Genomic DNA, 13,928 nt, shown 5'->3' on the forward strand with positions numbered 1-13,928 from the left:
CAGATCAGAAGGGACTTCGATGTGTGTAGGAACATGGTGAATGGACTCCATGGAACTTTAGCCATTTTGATTCCAGGGTTAGGAGTTTTTTTCAGACAGGAGACCAGCTTTGGCGGCCATCTTGGGACCGTCATCATTTCGGTGGGTCGTTTGTTTATTCCCAAATGATGACATGGAGTACAATATATCACAGCCCATAATGCCTTGTGACTGACACAGATCTACACATGCTTGAGTTTTGTGATGTCCTAACTAGAGGTCGACCGATTAATCGGAATGGCCGATTTCAAGTTTTCATAACAATCGGAAATCGGTCATTTTTGACGACAATGTTGTTGTTGTTTACACCTTTATTTAACGAGGCATGTCCGTTAAGAACACATTCTTATTTTCAATGACGGCCTTGGAACGGTGGTCTCACTGCCTTGTTCAGCGTCAGAATGACAGCTGTTCACCTTGTCAGCTCGGGGGATTCAATCTTGCAACCTTACGGTTAACTAGTCCAATGCAATAATGACCTGATTACATTGCACTCCACGAGGAGACTGCCTGTTACGCGAATGCAGTAAGAAGCCAAGGTAAGTTGTTCGCCAGCATTAAACTTATCTTATAAAAATCAATCAATCATAATCACTAGTTAAACTAGTAATATCATCAACCATGTGTAGTTATCTAGCGTGTCCTGCGTTGCATATAATCGATGCGGTGCGCATTCGCGAAAAAGGACTGTCGTTGCTCCAACGTGAACCTAACCATAAACATTAATGCCTTTCTTAAAATCAATACACAGAAGTATATATTTTTAAACCTGCATATTTAGCTCAAATAAATCCAGGTTAGCAGGCAATATTAACCAGGTGAAATTGTGTCACTTCTCTTGCGTTCATTGCACGCAGAGTCAGTTTATATGCAATAGTTTGGGCTGCCTGGCTCATTGTGAACTAATTTGCCAGAATTTTACATAATTATGACATAACATTGAAGGTTTTGTTTTCGAGATGATAGTTTCCGGATTCGACCATATTAATGACCTACGGCTCGCATTCCTGTGTGTTATTATGTTATAATTAAGTTTATGATTTGATAGAGCAGTCTGACTGAGCGGTGGTAGGCAGCAGCAGCATCGTAAGCATTCATTCAAACAGCACTTTAGTGTGTTTTGCCAGCAGCTCTTCGTTGTGCTTCAAGCATTGCGCTGTTTATGACTTCAAGCCTACCAACTCCCGAGATTAGGCTGGTGTAACCGATGTGAAATGGCTAGCTAGTTAGCGGGGTGCGCGCTAATAGCATTTCAAATGTCACTCGCTCTGAGACTTTGAAGTAGTTGTTCCCCTTGCGCTGCAAGGACCGCGGATTTTGTGGAGCGATGGGTAACGCTGCTTCGAGGGTGGCTGTTGTCAATGTGTTCCAGGTTCGAGCCCAGGGAAGAGCGAGGAGAGGGACTGAAGCTATACTGTTAAACTGGCAATACTAAAGTGCCTATAAGAACATCCAATAGTCAAAGGTTAATGAAATACAAATGGTATAGAGAGAAATAGTCCTATAATTCCTATAATAACTACGACCTAAAACTTCTTACCTGGGAATATTGAAGACTCATGTTAAAAGGAACCACCAGCTTTCATATGTTCTCATGTTCTGAGCAAGGAACTTAAACGGTAGCTTTCTAACATGGCACATATTGCACTTTTACTTCTAACACTTTGTTTTTGCATTATTTAAACCAAATTGAACATGTTTCATTATTTATTTGAGGCTAAATTGATTTGATTGATGTATTACATTAAGTTAAAATAAGTGTTCATTCAGTATTGTTGTAATTGTCGTCATTATTACATTTTTTTAAACAAAATTACAATTTTGGCCGATTTAATCGGTATCGGCTTTTTTTTTGGGTCCCCCAATAATCGGTATCCGCGTTGAAACGGTCAACCTCTAGTCCTTCCTCAAAGACAGACGAGAACAGGTGTGAAAGTCAAATGTATGGAAAGAGCGGGTCATGTGACCCGAGTGAGAAAACCTTTTCGCTACACAACTGAAACATATCAAATTAATCTATTTCACCACACACACGCAGAATACACAGACCATACTAGAATACACTGACTATACCAGAATACACAGACTATACCAGAATACACAGACTATACCAGAATACACAGACTATACAGACCATACTAGAACACTCAGACCCTACTAGAATACACTGACTATACCGGAATACACAGACCATACTGGAATACACAGAATACACAGACCATACTGGAATACACAGAATACACAGACCATACTGGAATACACAGACTATACAGACCATACTAGAATATACAGACCATACTGGAATACACAGACTATACAGACCATACTAGAATACACAAACCATACTAGAATACACAAACCATACTAGAATACACAGACCATACTGGAATACACAGACTATACAAACCAAACTAGAATACACAGACCCTACTAGAATACACAGACCATACTAGAATACACAGACCATTCTAGAATACACAGACCATTCTAGAATACACAGACCATACTAGAATACACAGACCAAACTAGAATACACAAACCATACTAGAATACACAGACTATACAGACCATACTAGAATACACAAACCATACTAGAATACACAAACCATACTAGAATACACAGACTATACTGGAATACACAGACTATACCAGAATACACAGACTATACAGACCATACTAGAATACACAAACCATACTAGAATACACAGACTATACTGGAATACACAGACTATACCAGAATACACAGACTATACAGACCATACTAGAATACACAAACCATACTAGAATACACAGACTATACTGGAACACTCAGACCCTACTAGAATACACAGACTATACCGGAATACACAGACCATACTGGAATACACAGACTATACAGACCATACTAGAATACACAAACCATACTAGAATACACAAACCATACTAGAATACACAGACCATACTGGAATACACAGAACATACTGGAATACACAGACTATACAGACCATACTAGAATACACAAACCATACTAGAATACAAAAACCATACTAGAATACACAGACCATACTAGAATACACAAACCATACTAGAATACACAGACCAAACTAGAATACACAGACCATACTAGAATACACAAACCAAACTAGAATACACAAACCAAACTGGAATACACCGACCATACTAGAATACACAGACCATACTAGAATACACAGACCATACTAGAATACACAAACCAAACTAGAATACACAAACCAAACTAGAATACACAAACCAAACTAGAATACACAAACCAAACTAGAATACACAAACCAAACTGGAATACACAGACCATACTAGAATACACAGACCATACTAGAATACACAAACCAAACTAGAATACACAAACCAAACTAGAATACACAAACCAAACTAGAATACACAAACCAAACTGGAATACACAGACCATACTAGAATACACAGATCGGAATGGTCTGTTCTGTCAGAGGATGATGGTCACATGGCACTCTACCTCCCATGCAGAATCACCAATGCATCGCTCCCTCTCTCTGTCCCCCTCTGTCCCCTTCTGTCTCCCTCTGTCTCCCTCTGTCTCCCTCTGTCTCCCTCTGTCTCCCTCTGTCTCCCTCTGTCTCCCTCTGTCTCCCTCTGTCTCCCTCTGTCTCCCTCTGTCTCCCTCTGTCTCCCTCTGTCTCCCTCTGTCTCCCTCTGTCTCCCTCTGTCTCCCTCTGTCTCCCTCTGTCTCCCTCTGTCTCCCTCTGTCTCCCTCTGTCCCCCTCTGTCTCCCTCTGTCTCCCTCTGTCTCCCTCTGTCTCCCTCCCTCGCTCTTATATCTCCCGCATCTATCCCCCCAGCTCCCTCCTAACAGGTAGACACAGGCCCCAGCTCCATCCTAACAGGTAGACACAGGCCTCAGCTCCCTCCTAACAGGTAGACACAGGCCCCAGCTCCCTCCTAACAGGTAGACACAGGCCTCAGCTCCCTCCTAACAGGTAGACACAGGCCTCAGCTCCCTCCTAACAGGTAGACACAGGCCTCAGCTCCCTCCTAACAGGCCCCAGCTCCCTCCTAACAGGTAGACACAGGCCCCAGCTCCCTCCTAACAGGTAGACACAGGCCCCAGCTCCCTCCTAACAGGTAGACACAGGCCCCAGCTCCCTCCTAACAGGTAGACACAGGCCCCAGCTCCCTCCTAACAGGTAGACACAGGCCCCAGCTCCCTCCTAACAGGTAGACACAGGCCTCAGCTCCCTCCTAACAGGTAGACACAGGCCTCAGCTCCCTCCTAACAGGCCCCAGCTCCATCCTAACAGGTAGACACAGGCCTCAGCTCCCTCCTAACAGGCCCCAGCTCCATCCTAACAGGTAGACACAGGCCTCAGCTCCCTCCTAACAGGCCCCAGCTCCCTCCTAACAGGTAGACACAGGCCCCAGCTCCCTCCTAACAGGCCCCAGCTCCCTCCTAACAGGCCCCAGCTCCCTCCTAACAGGTAGACACAGACCTCAGCTCCCTCCTAACAGGCCCCAGCTCCCTCCTAACAGGCCCCAGCTCCCTCCTAACAGGTAGACACAGGCCCCAGCTCCCTCCTAACAGGCCCCAGCTCCCTCCTAACAGGTAGACACAGGCCTCAGCTCCCTCCTAACAGGCCTCAGCTCCCTCCTAACAGGCCCCAGCTCCCTCCTAACAGGTAGACACAGGCCTCAGCTCCCTCCTAACAGGCCCCAGCTCCCTCCTAACAGGTAGACACAGGCCCCAGCTCCCTCCTAACAGGTAGACACAGGCCCCAGCTCCCTCCTAACAGGTAGACACAGGCCTCAGCTCCATCCTAACAGGTAGACACAGGCCTCAGCTCCCTCCTAACAGGCCCCAGCTCCCTCCTAACAGGTAGACACAGGCCCCAGCTCCCTCCTAACAGGCCCCAGCTCCCTCCTAACAGGTAGACACAGGCCCCAGCTCCCTCCTAACAGGTAGACACAGGCCCCAGCTCCCTCCTAACAGGCCCCAGCTCCCTCCTAACAGGTAGACACAGGCCCCAGCTCCCTCCTAACAGGCCCCAGCTCCCTCCTAACAGGTAGACACAGGCCCCAGCTCCCTCCTAACAGGTAGACACAGGCCCCAGCTCCCTCCTAACAGGTAGACACAGGCCTCAGCTCCATCCTAACAGGTAGACACAGGCCTCAGCTCCCTCCTAACAGGCCCCAGCTCCCTCCTAACAGGTAGACACAGGCCCCAGCTCCCTCCTAACAGGCCCCAGCTCCCTCCTAACAGGTAGACACAGGCCTCAGCTCCCTCCTAACAGGCCCCAGCTCCCTCCTAACAGGTAGACACAGGCCCCAGCTCCCTCCTAACAGGTAGACACAGGCCCCAGCTCCCTCCTAACAGGTAGACACAGGCCTCAGCTCCATCCTAACAGGTAGACACAGGCCCCAGCTCCCTCCTAACAGGTAGACACAGGCCCCAGCTCCCTCCTAACAGGTAGACACAGGCCTCAGCTCCCTCCTAACAGGCCCCAGCTCCCTCCTAACAGGTAGACACAGGCCTCAGCTCCATCCTAACAGGTAGACACAGGCCTCAGCTCCCTCCTAACAGGCCCCAGCTCCCTCCTAACAGGTAGACACAGGCCCCAGCTCCCTCCTAACAGGCCCCAGCTCCCTCCTAACAGGTAGACACAGGCCCCAGCTCCCTCCTAACAGGCCCCAGCTCCCTCCTAACAGGTAGACACAGGCCCCAGCTCCCTCCTAACAGGTAGACACAGGCCCCAGCTCCCTCCTAACAGGTAGACACAGGCCTCAGCTCCCTCCTAACAGGCCCCAGCTCCCTCCTAACAGGTAGACACAGGCCCCAGCTCCCTCCTAACAGGCCCCAGCTCCCTCCTAACAGGTAGACACAGGCCTCAGCTCCCTCCTAACAGGCCCCAGCTCCCTCCTAACAGGCCCCAGCTCCCTCCTAACAGGTAGACACAGGCCCCAGCTCCCTCCTAACAGGCCCCAGCTCCCTCCTAACAGGTAGACACAGGCCTCAGCTCCCTCCTAACAGGCCTCAGCTCCCTCCTAACAGGCCCCAGCTCCCTCCTAACAGGTAGACACAGGCCTCAGCTCCATCCTAACAGGTAGACACAGGCCTCAGCTCCCTCCTAACAGGCCCCAGCTCCCTCCTAACAGGTAGACACAGGCCCCAGCTCCCTCCTAACAGGCCCCAGCTCCCTCCTAACAGGTAGACACAGGCCTCAGCTCCCTCCTAACAGGCCCCAGCTCCCTCCTAACAGGTAGACACAGGCCCCAGCTCCCTCCTAACAGGTAGACACAGGCCCCAGCTCCCTCCTAACAGGTAGACACAGGCCTCAGCTCCATCCTAACAGGTAGACACAGGCCCCAGCTCCCTCCTAACAGGTAGACACAGGCCCCAGCTCCCTCCTAACAGGTAGACACAGGCCTCAGCTCCCTCCTAACAGGCCCCAGCTCCCTCCTAACAGGTAGACACAGGCCTCAGCTCCATCCTAACAGGTAGACACAGGCCTCAGCTCCCTCCTAACAGGCCCCAGCTCCCTCCTAACAGGTAGACACAGGCCCCAGCTCCCTCCTAACAGGCCCCAGCTCCCTCCTAACAGGTAGACACAGGCCCCAGCTCCCTCCTAACAGGCCCCAGCTCCCTCCTAACAGGTAGACACAGGCCCCAGCTCCCTCCTAACAGGTAGACACAGGCCCCAGCTCCCTCCTAACAGGTAGACACAGGCCTCAGCTCCCTCCTAACAGGCCCCAGCTCCCTCCTAACAGGTAGACACAGGCCCCAGCTCCCTCCTAACAGGCCCCAGCTCCCTCCTAACAGGTAGACACAGGCCTCAGCTCCCTCCTAACAGGCCCCAGCTCCCTCCTAACAGGCCCCAGCTCCCTCCTAACAGGTAGACACAGGCCCCAGCTCCCTCCTAACAGGCCCCAGCTCCCTCCTAACAGGTAGACACAGGCCTCAGCTCCCTCCTAACAGGCCTCAGCTCCCTCCTAACAGGCCCCAGCTCCCTCCTAACAGGTAGACACAGGCCTCAGCTCCCTCCTAACAGGCCCCAGCTCCCTCCTAACAGGTAGACACAGGCCCCAGCTCCCTCCTAACAGGTAGACACAGGCCCCAGCTCCCTCCTAACAGGTAGACACAGGCCTCAGCTCCATCCTAACAGGTAGACACAGGCCTCAGCTCCCTCCTAACAGGCCCCAGCTCCCTCCTAACAGGTAGACACAGGCCCCAGCTCCCTCCTAACAGGCCCCAGCTCCCTCCTAACAGGTAGACACAGGCCCCAGCTCCCTCCTAACAGGTAGACACAGGCCCCAGCTCCCTCCTAACAGGCCCCAGCTCCCTCCTAACAGGTAGACACAGGCCCCAGCTCCCTCCTAACAGGCCCCAGCTCCCTCCTAACAGGTAGACACAGGCCCCAGCTCCCTCCTAACAGGTAGACACAGGCCCCAGCTCCCTCCTAACAGGTAGACACAGGCCTCAGCTCCATCCTAACAGGTAGACACAGGCCTCAGCTCCCTCCTAACAGGCCCCAGCTCCCTCCTAACAGGTAGACACAGGCCCCAGCTCCCTCCTAACAGGCCCCAGCTCCCTCCTAACAGGTAGACACAGGCCTCAGCTCCCTCCTAACAGGCCCCAGCTCCCTCCTAACAGGTAGACACAGGCCCCAGCTCCCTCCTAACAGGTAGACACAGGCCCCAGCTCCCTCCTAACAGGTAGACACAGGCCTCAGCTCCATCCTAACAGGTAGACACAGGCCCCAGCTCCCTCCTAACAGGTAGACACAGGCCCCAGCTCCCTCCTAACAGGTAGACACAGGCCTCAGCTCCCTCCTAACAGGCCCAGCTCCCTCCTAACAGGTAGACACAGGCCTCAGCTCCATCCTAACAGGTAGACACAGGCCTCAGCTCCCTCCTAACAGGCCCCAGCTCCCTCCTAACAGGTAGACACAGGCCCCAGCTCCCTCCTAACAGGCCCCAGCTCCCTCCTAACAGGTAGACACAGGCCCCAGCTCCCTCCTAACAGGCCCCAGCTCCCTCCTAACAGGTAGACACAGGCCCCAGCTCCCTCCTAACAGGTAGACACAGGCCCCAGCTCCCTCCTAACAGGTAGACACAGGCCTCAGCTCCCTCCTAACAGGCCCCAGCTCCCTCCTAACAGGTAGACACAGGCCCCAGCTCCCTCCTAACAGGCCCCAGCTCCCTCCTAACAGGTAGACACAGGCCTCAGCTCCCTCCTAACAGGCCCCAGCTCCCTCCTAACAGGTAGACACAGGCCCCAGCTCCCTCCTAACAGGTAGACACAGGCCCCAGCTCCCTCCTAACAGGCCCCAGCTCCCTCCTAACAGGTAGACACAGGCCTCAGCTCCCTCCTAACAGGCCCCAGCTCCCTCCTAACAGGTAGACACAGGCCCCAGCTCCCTCCTAACAGGTAGACACAGGCCCCAGCTCCCTCCTAACAGGCCCCAGCTCCCTCCTAACAGGTAGACACAGGCCCCAGCTCCCTCCTAACAGGTAGACACAGGCCCCAGCTCCCTCCTAACAGGCCCCAGCTCCCTCCTAACAGGTAGACACAGGCCTCAGCTCCCTCCTAACAGGTAGACACAGGCCCCAGCTCCCTCCTAACAGGCCCCAGCTCCCTCCTAACAGGTAGACACAGGCCCCAGCTCCCTCCTAACAGGCCCCAGCTCCCTCCTAACAGGTAGACACAGGCCCCAGCTCCCTCCTAACAGGCCCCAGCTCCCTCCTAACAGGTAGACACAGGCCCCAGCTCCCTCCTAACAGGCCCCAGCTCCCTCCTAACAGGCCCCAGCTCCCTCCTAACAGGTAGACACAGGCCCCAGCTCCCTCCTAACAGGCCCCAGCTCCCTCCTAACAGGCCCCAGCTCCCTCCTAACAGGTAGACACAGGGCCCAGCTCCCTCCTAACAGGCCCCAGCTCCCTCCTAACAGGCCCCAGCTCCCTCCTAACAGGCCCCAGCTCCCTCCTAACAGGCCCCAGCTCCCTCCTAACAGGCCTCAGCTCCCTCCTAACAGGCCCCAGCTCCCTCCTAACAGGCCTCAGCTCCCTCCTAACAGGCCTCAGCTCCCTCCTAACAGGCCTCAGCTCCCTCCTAACAGGCCTCAGCTCCCTCCTAACAGGTAGACACAGGCCTCAGCTCCCTCCTAACAGGTAGACACAGGCCTCAGCTCCCTCCTAACAGGTAGACACAGGCATCAGCTCCCTCCTAACAGGTAGACACAGGCCCCAGCTCCCTCCTAACAGGCCTCAGCTCCCTCCTAACAGGCCCCAGCTCCCTCCTAACAGGCCTCAGCTCCCTCCTAACAGGCCCCAGCTCCCTCCTAACAGGCCCCAGCTCCTTCCTAACAGGCCTCAGCTCCCTCCTAACAGGCCCCAGCTCCCTCCTAACAGGCCTCAGCTCCCTCCTAACAGGTAGACACAGGGCCCAGCTCCCTCCTAACAGACCTCAGCTCCCTCCTAACAGGCCTCAGCTCCCTCCTAACAGGCCCCAGCTCCCTCCTAACAGGCCTCAGCTCCCTCCTAACAGGCCCCAGCTCCCTCCTAACAGGCCTCAGCTCCCTCCTAACAGGCCCCAGCTCCCTCCTAACAGGCCCCAGCTCCCTCCTAACAGGCCCCAGCTCCCTCCTAACAGGCCCCAGCTCCCTCCTAACAGGCCCCAGCTCCCTCCTAACAGGCCTCAGCTCCCTCCTAACAGGCCCCAGCTCCCTCCTAACAGGCCCCAGCTCCCTCCTAACAGGCCCCAGCTCCCTCCTAACAGGCCTCAGCTCCCTCCTAACAGGCCTCAGCTCCCTCCTAACAGGCCCCAGCTCCCTCCTAACAGGCCTCAGCTCCCTCCTAACAGGCCCCAGCTCCCTCCTAACAGGCCCCAGCTCCCTCCTAACAGGCCCCAGCTCCCTCCTAACAGGCCCCAGCTCCCTCCTAACAGGCCTCAGCTCCCTCCTAACAGGCCCCAGCTCCCTCCTAACAGGCCCCAGCTCCCTCCTAACAGGCCCCAGCTCCCTCCTAACAGGCCCCAGCTCCCTCCTAACAGGCCTCAGCTCCCTCCTAACAGGTAGACACAGGGCCCAGCTCCCTCCTAACAGACCTCAGCTCCCTCCTAACAGGCCTCAGCTCCCTCCTAACAGGCCCCAGCTCCCTCCTAACAGGCCTCAGCTCCCTCCTAACAGGCCCCAGCTCCCTCCTAACAGGCCCCAGCTCCCTCCTAACAGGCCCCAGCTCCCTCCTAACAGGCCCCAGCTCCCTCCTAACAGGCCTCAGCTCCCTCCTAACAGGCCTCAGCTCCCTCCTAACAGGCCCCAGCTCCCTCCTAACAGGCCCCAGCTCCCTCCTAACAGGTAGACACAGACCTCAGCTCCCTCCTAACAGGCCCCAGCTCCCTCCTAACAGGCCCCAGCTCCCTCCTAACAGGCCTCAGTTCAGAGAGTAAGGAGTCAGAAGGCAGACAGCCATGTTTTAGTTTGAACTAAGAGTCCCAGCATGCTTCAGCCAGAGAGGGGGTGGAGCTTTAGGTGACCAGCTTGGGTGAGGGGGGAGGAGGGTGAGAGGGGAGGGTGAGAACAGATGGAAGGGTGAGAGGGGAGAACAAATGAAGGGGGAGAGGGGAGGAGGGGAGAACAAATTTAGGGGGAGGGGAGAACAGGTGAAGGGTGAGAGAGGGAGTGAGGGGGGAGAACAGATGAAGCATGAGAGAGGGGGTGAGGGGGGAGGAGGGGGAGAACAGGTGAAAGGTGAGAGGGGATGAGGGGGGAGGAGGGTGGATGAGGGGGAGAACAGATGAAGGGTGAGAGAGGGGGTGAGGGGGGATGAGGGGGAGAACAGATGAAGGGTGAGAGAGGAGGTGAGGGGGGATGAGGGGGAGAACAGATGAAGGGTGAGAGAGGGGGTGAGGGGGAGAACAGATGAAGGGTGAGAGAGGGGGTGAGGGGGGATGAGGGGGAGAACAGATGAAGGGTGAGAGAGGGGGTGAGGGGGATGAGGGGGAGAACAGATGAAGGGTGAGAGAGGGGGTGAGGGGGGATGAGGGGGAAAACAGATGAAGGGTGAGAGAGGGGGTGAGGGGGGATGAGGGGGAGAACAGATGAAGGGTGAGAGAGGGGGTGAGGGGGGATGAGGGGGAGAACAGATGAAGGGTGAGAGAGGGGGTGAGGGGGAGAACAGATGAAGGGTGAGAGGGGGGTGAGGGGGATGAGGGGGAGAACAGATGAAGGGTGAGAGAGGGGGTGAGGGGGGATGAGGGGGAGAACAGATGAAGGGTGAGAGGGGGGGTGAGGGGGGATGAGGGGGAGAACAGATGAAGGGTGAGAGAGGGGGTGAGGGGGGATGAGGGGGAGAACAGATGAAGGGTGAGAGGGGGGATGAGGGTAACAGGTAGTAGACGTTAGATTCTTACCACCAACGATGGTAGCAGACTGAGATCCTGCACCAATGAGGAGGAGGAATTGGAAATAGGGGGGAGGAGCCATAAAACCATTGGTTGGGAAGAGAACAGAGGCGGGGACAGGAAGTTAAACAAGATGGATTACGGGTGTTAGAGCACAAAGCACCATGGGCGTTAGAACACAGAGAGCATCATGGGAGCATTCCGAGCGATCCGAGACGAGAGAATGAGAGCGACAATGAACACGATTCAAACACGTAAATAAATGTATCAATTAAATATTGAATAAACTGAAGGCTGACACACGGAACCAGCTGTGATGCTCGATGGAGGAACGGTAGAGCATTGCATGATGGGTAGCCGGTGTGTGACGCAGCAGTATCGCTGACGAAGCAAAGCAGCTTCACAATGGAAGAAATAAAAACACCTTAATAAAGTAAAAATGCTCTAAAACACTCTCACAAACACACACAGCCAAAACCTGCCCTGCCCCAGCTCACAGCTCACAGCTCTCACAGCTCTCTAGCACAAAGATATCTCCCATCATTCTTCATTTTCTCAATGTTAATCTCTTGTTCCTAGAATCTCTTATTTTGTTCCTGTCAGGGGAAGTCCACACACTGCTTCTTGAGAGTGATGATTCATCTACTCTACTTACCGAGTGAGTGAGTTAGCTAGCTCCTCCCGGTGCAGAGTTCGCGAGCAAGCACCTCCCGGTGCAGAGTTCGCGAGCAAGCACCTCCCGGTGCAGAGTTCGCGAGCAAGCACCTCCCGGTGCAGAGTTCGCGAGCAAGCACCTCCCGGTGCAGAGTTCGCGAGCAAGCACCTCCCGGTGCAGAGTTCGCGAGCAAGCACCCCCCGGTGCAGAGTTCGCGAGCAAGCACCTCCCGGTGCAGAGTTCGCGAGCAAGCACCCCCCGGTGCAGAGTTCGCGAGCAAGCACCCCCCGGTGCAGAGTTCGCGAGCTAGCTCCTCCCGGTGCAGAGTTCGCGAGCAAGCACCTCCCGGTGCAGAGTTCGCGAGCAAGCACCTCCCGGTGCAGAGTTCGCGAGCAAGCACCCCCCGGTGCAGAGTTCGCGAGCAAGCACCTCCCGGTGCAGAGTTCGCGAGCAAGCACCTCCCGGTGCAGAGTTCGCGAGCTAGCTCCTCCCGGTGCAGAGTTCGCGAGCTAGCTCCTCCCGGTGCAGAGTTCGCGAGCTAGCTCCTCCCGGTGCAGAGTTCGCGAGCTAGCTCCTCCCGGTGCAGAGTTCGCTAGCTAGCTCCTCCCGGTGCAGAGTTCGCTAGCTAGCTCCTCCCGGTGCAGAGTTCGCTAGCTAGCTCCTCCCGGTGCAGAGTGAGTGAGTTCGCTCCTACAGGTGCAGAATTAGCTAGCGCCTCCCGGTGCAGTTCGCTAGCTAGCTCCTCCCGGTGCAGAGTGAGTTAGCTAGCACCTCCCGGTGCAGAGTGAGTTAGCTAGCACCTCCCGTTGCAGAGTGATTGAGCTAGCACCTCCCGTTGCAGAGTGATTGAGCTAGCACCTCCCGTTGCAGAGTGAGTGAGCTAGCACCTCCCGTTGCAGAGTGAGTGAGCTAGCACCTCCCGTTGCAGAGTGAGTGAGCTAGCACCTCCCGGTGCAGAGTTCGCTAGCTAGCTCCTCCCGGTGCAGAGTTCGCTAGCTAGCTCCTCCCGGTGCAGAGTTCGCTAGCTAGCTCCTCCCGGTGCAGAGTTCGCTAGCTAGCTCCTCCCGGTGCAGAGTTCGCTAGCTAGCTCCTCCCGGTGCAGAGTTCGCTAGCTAGCTCCTCCCGTTGCAGAGTGAGTGAGCTAGCACCTCCCGTTGCAGAGTGAGTGAGCTAGCACCTCCCGTTGCAGAGTTCGCGAGCTAGCACCTCCCGGTGCAGAGTTCGCTAGCTAGCTCCTCCCGGTGCAGAGTTCGCTAGCTAGCTCCTCCCGGTGCAGAGTTCGCTAGCTAGCTCCTCCCGGTGCAGAGTTCGCTAGCTAGCTCCTCCCGGTGCAGAGTTCGCGAGCTAGCTCCTCCCGGTGCAGAGTTCGCGAGCTAGCACCTCCCGTTGCAGAGTGAGTGAGCTAGCACCTCCCGTTGCAGAGTGAGTGAGCTAGCACCTCCCGGTGCAGAGTTCGCTAGCTAGCTCCTCCCGGTGCAGAGTTCGCGAGCTAGCTCCTCCCGGTGCAGAGTTCGCGAGCTAGCTCCTCCCGGTGCAGAGTTCGCGAGCTAGCTCCTCCCGGTGCAGAGTTCGCGAGCTAGCTCCTCCCGGTGCAGAGTTCGCTAGCTAGCTCCTCCCGGTGCAGAGTTCGCTAGCTAGCTCCTCCCGGTGCAGAGTTCGCTAGCTAGCTCCTCCCGGTGCAGAGTGAGTGAGTTCGCTCCTACAGGTGCAGAATTAGCTAGCGCCTCCCGGTGCAGTTCGCTAGCTAGCTCCTCCCGGTGCAGAGTGAGTTAGCTAGCACCTCCCGGTGCAGAGTGAGTTAGCTAGCACCTCCCGTTGCAGAGTGATTGAGCTAGCACCTCCCGTTGCAGAGTG

The 13,928-nt window shown here is 55.2% G+C and overlaps 1 protein-coding gene across 16 annotated transcripts in view; it reads right to left on the minus strand.

Annotated features, from left to right (window-relative positions):
• LOC135549547 (CLIP-associating protein 2-like) overlaps positions 1–13,928 on the minus strand; it is a 152,072-nt gene that overhangs the window by 37,417 nt on the left and 100,727 nt on the right. The gene's annotated exons all lie outside the window — the stretch shown is intronic.

Source organism: Oncorhynchus masou, chromosome 12 (genome assembly GCF_036934945.1).
Source record: "Oncorhynchus masou masou isolate Uvic2021 chromosome 12, UVic_Omas_1.1, whole genome shotgun sequence".
NCBI lineage: Eukaryota > Metazoa > Chordata > Actinopteri > Salmoniformes > Salmonidae > Oncorhynchus > Oncorhynchus masou.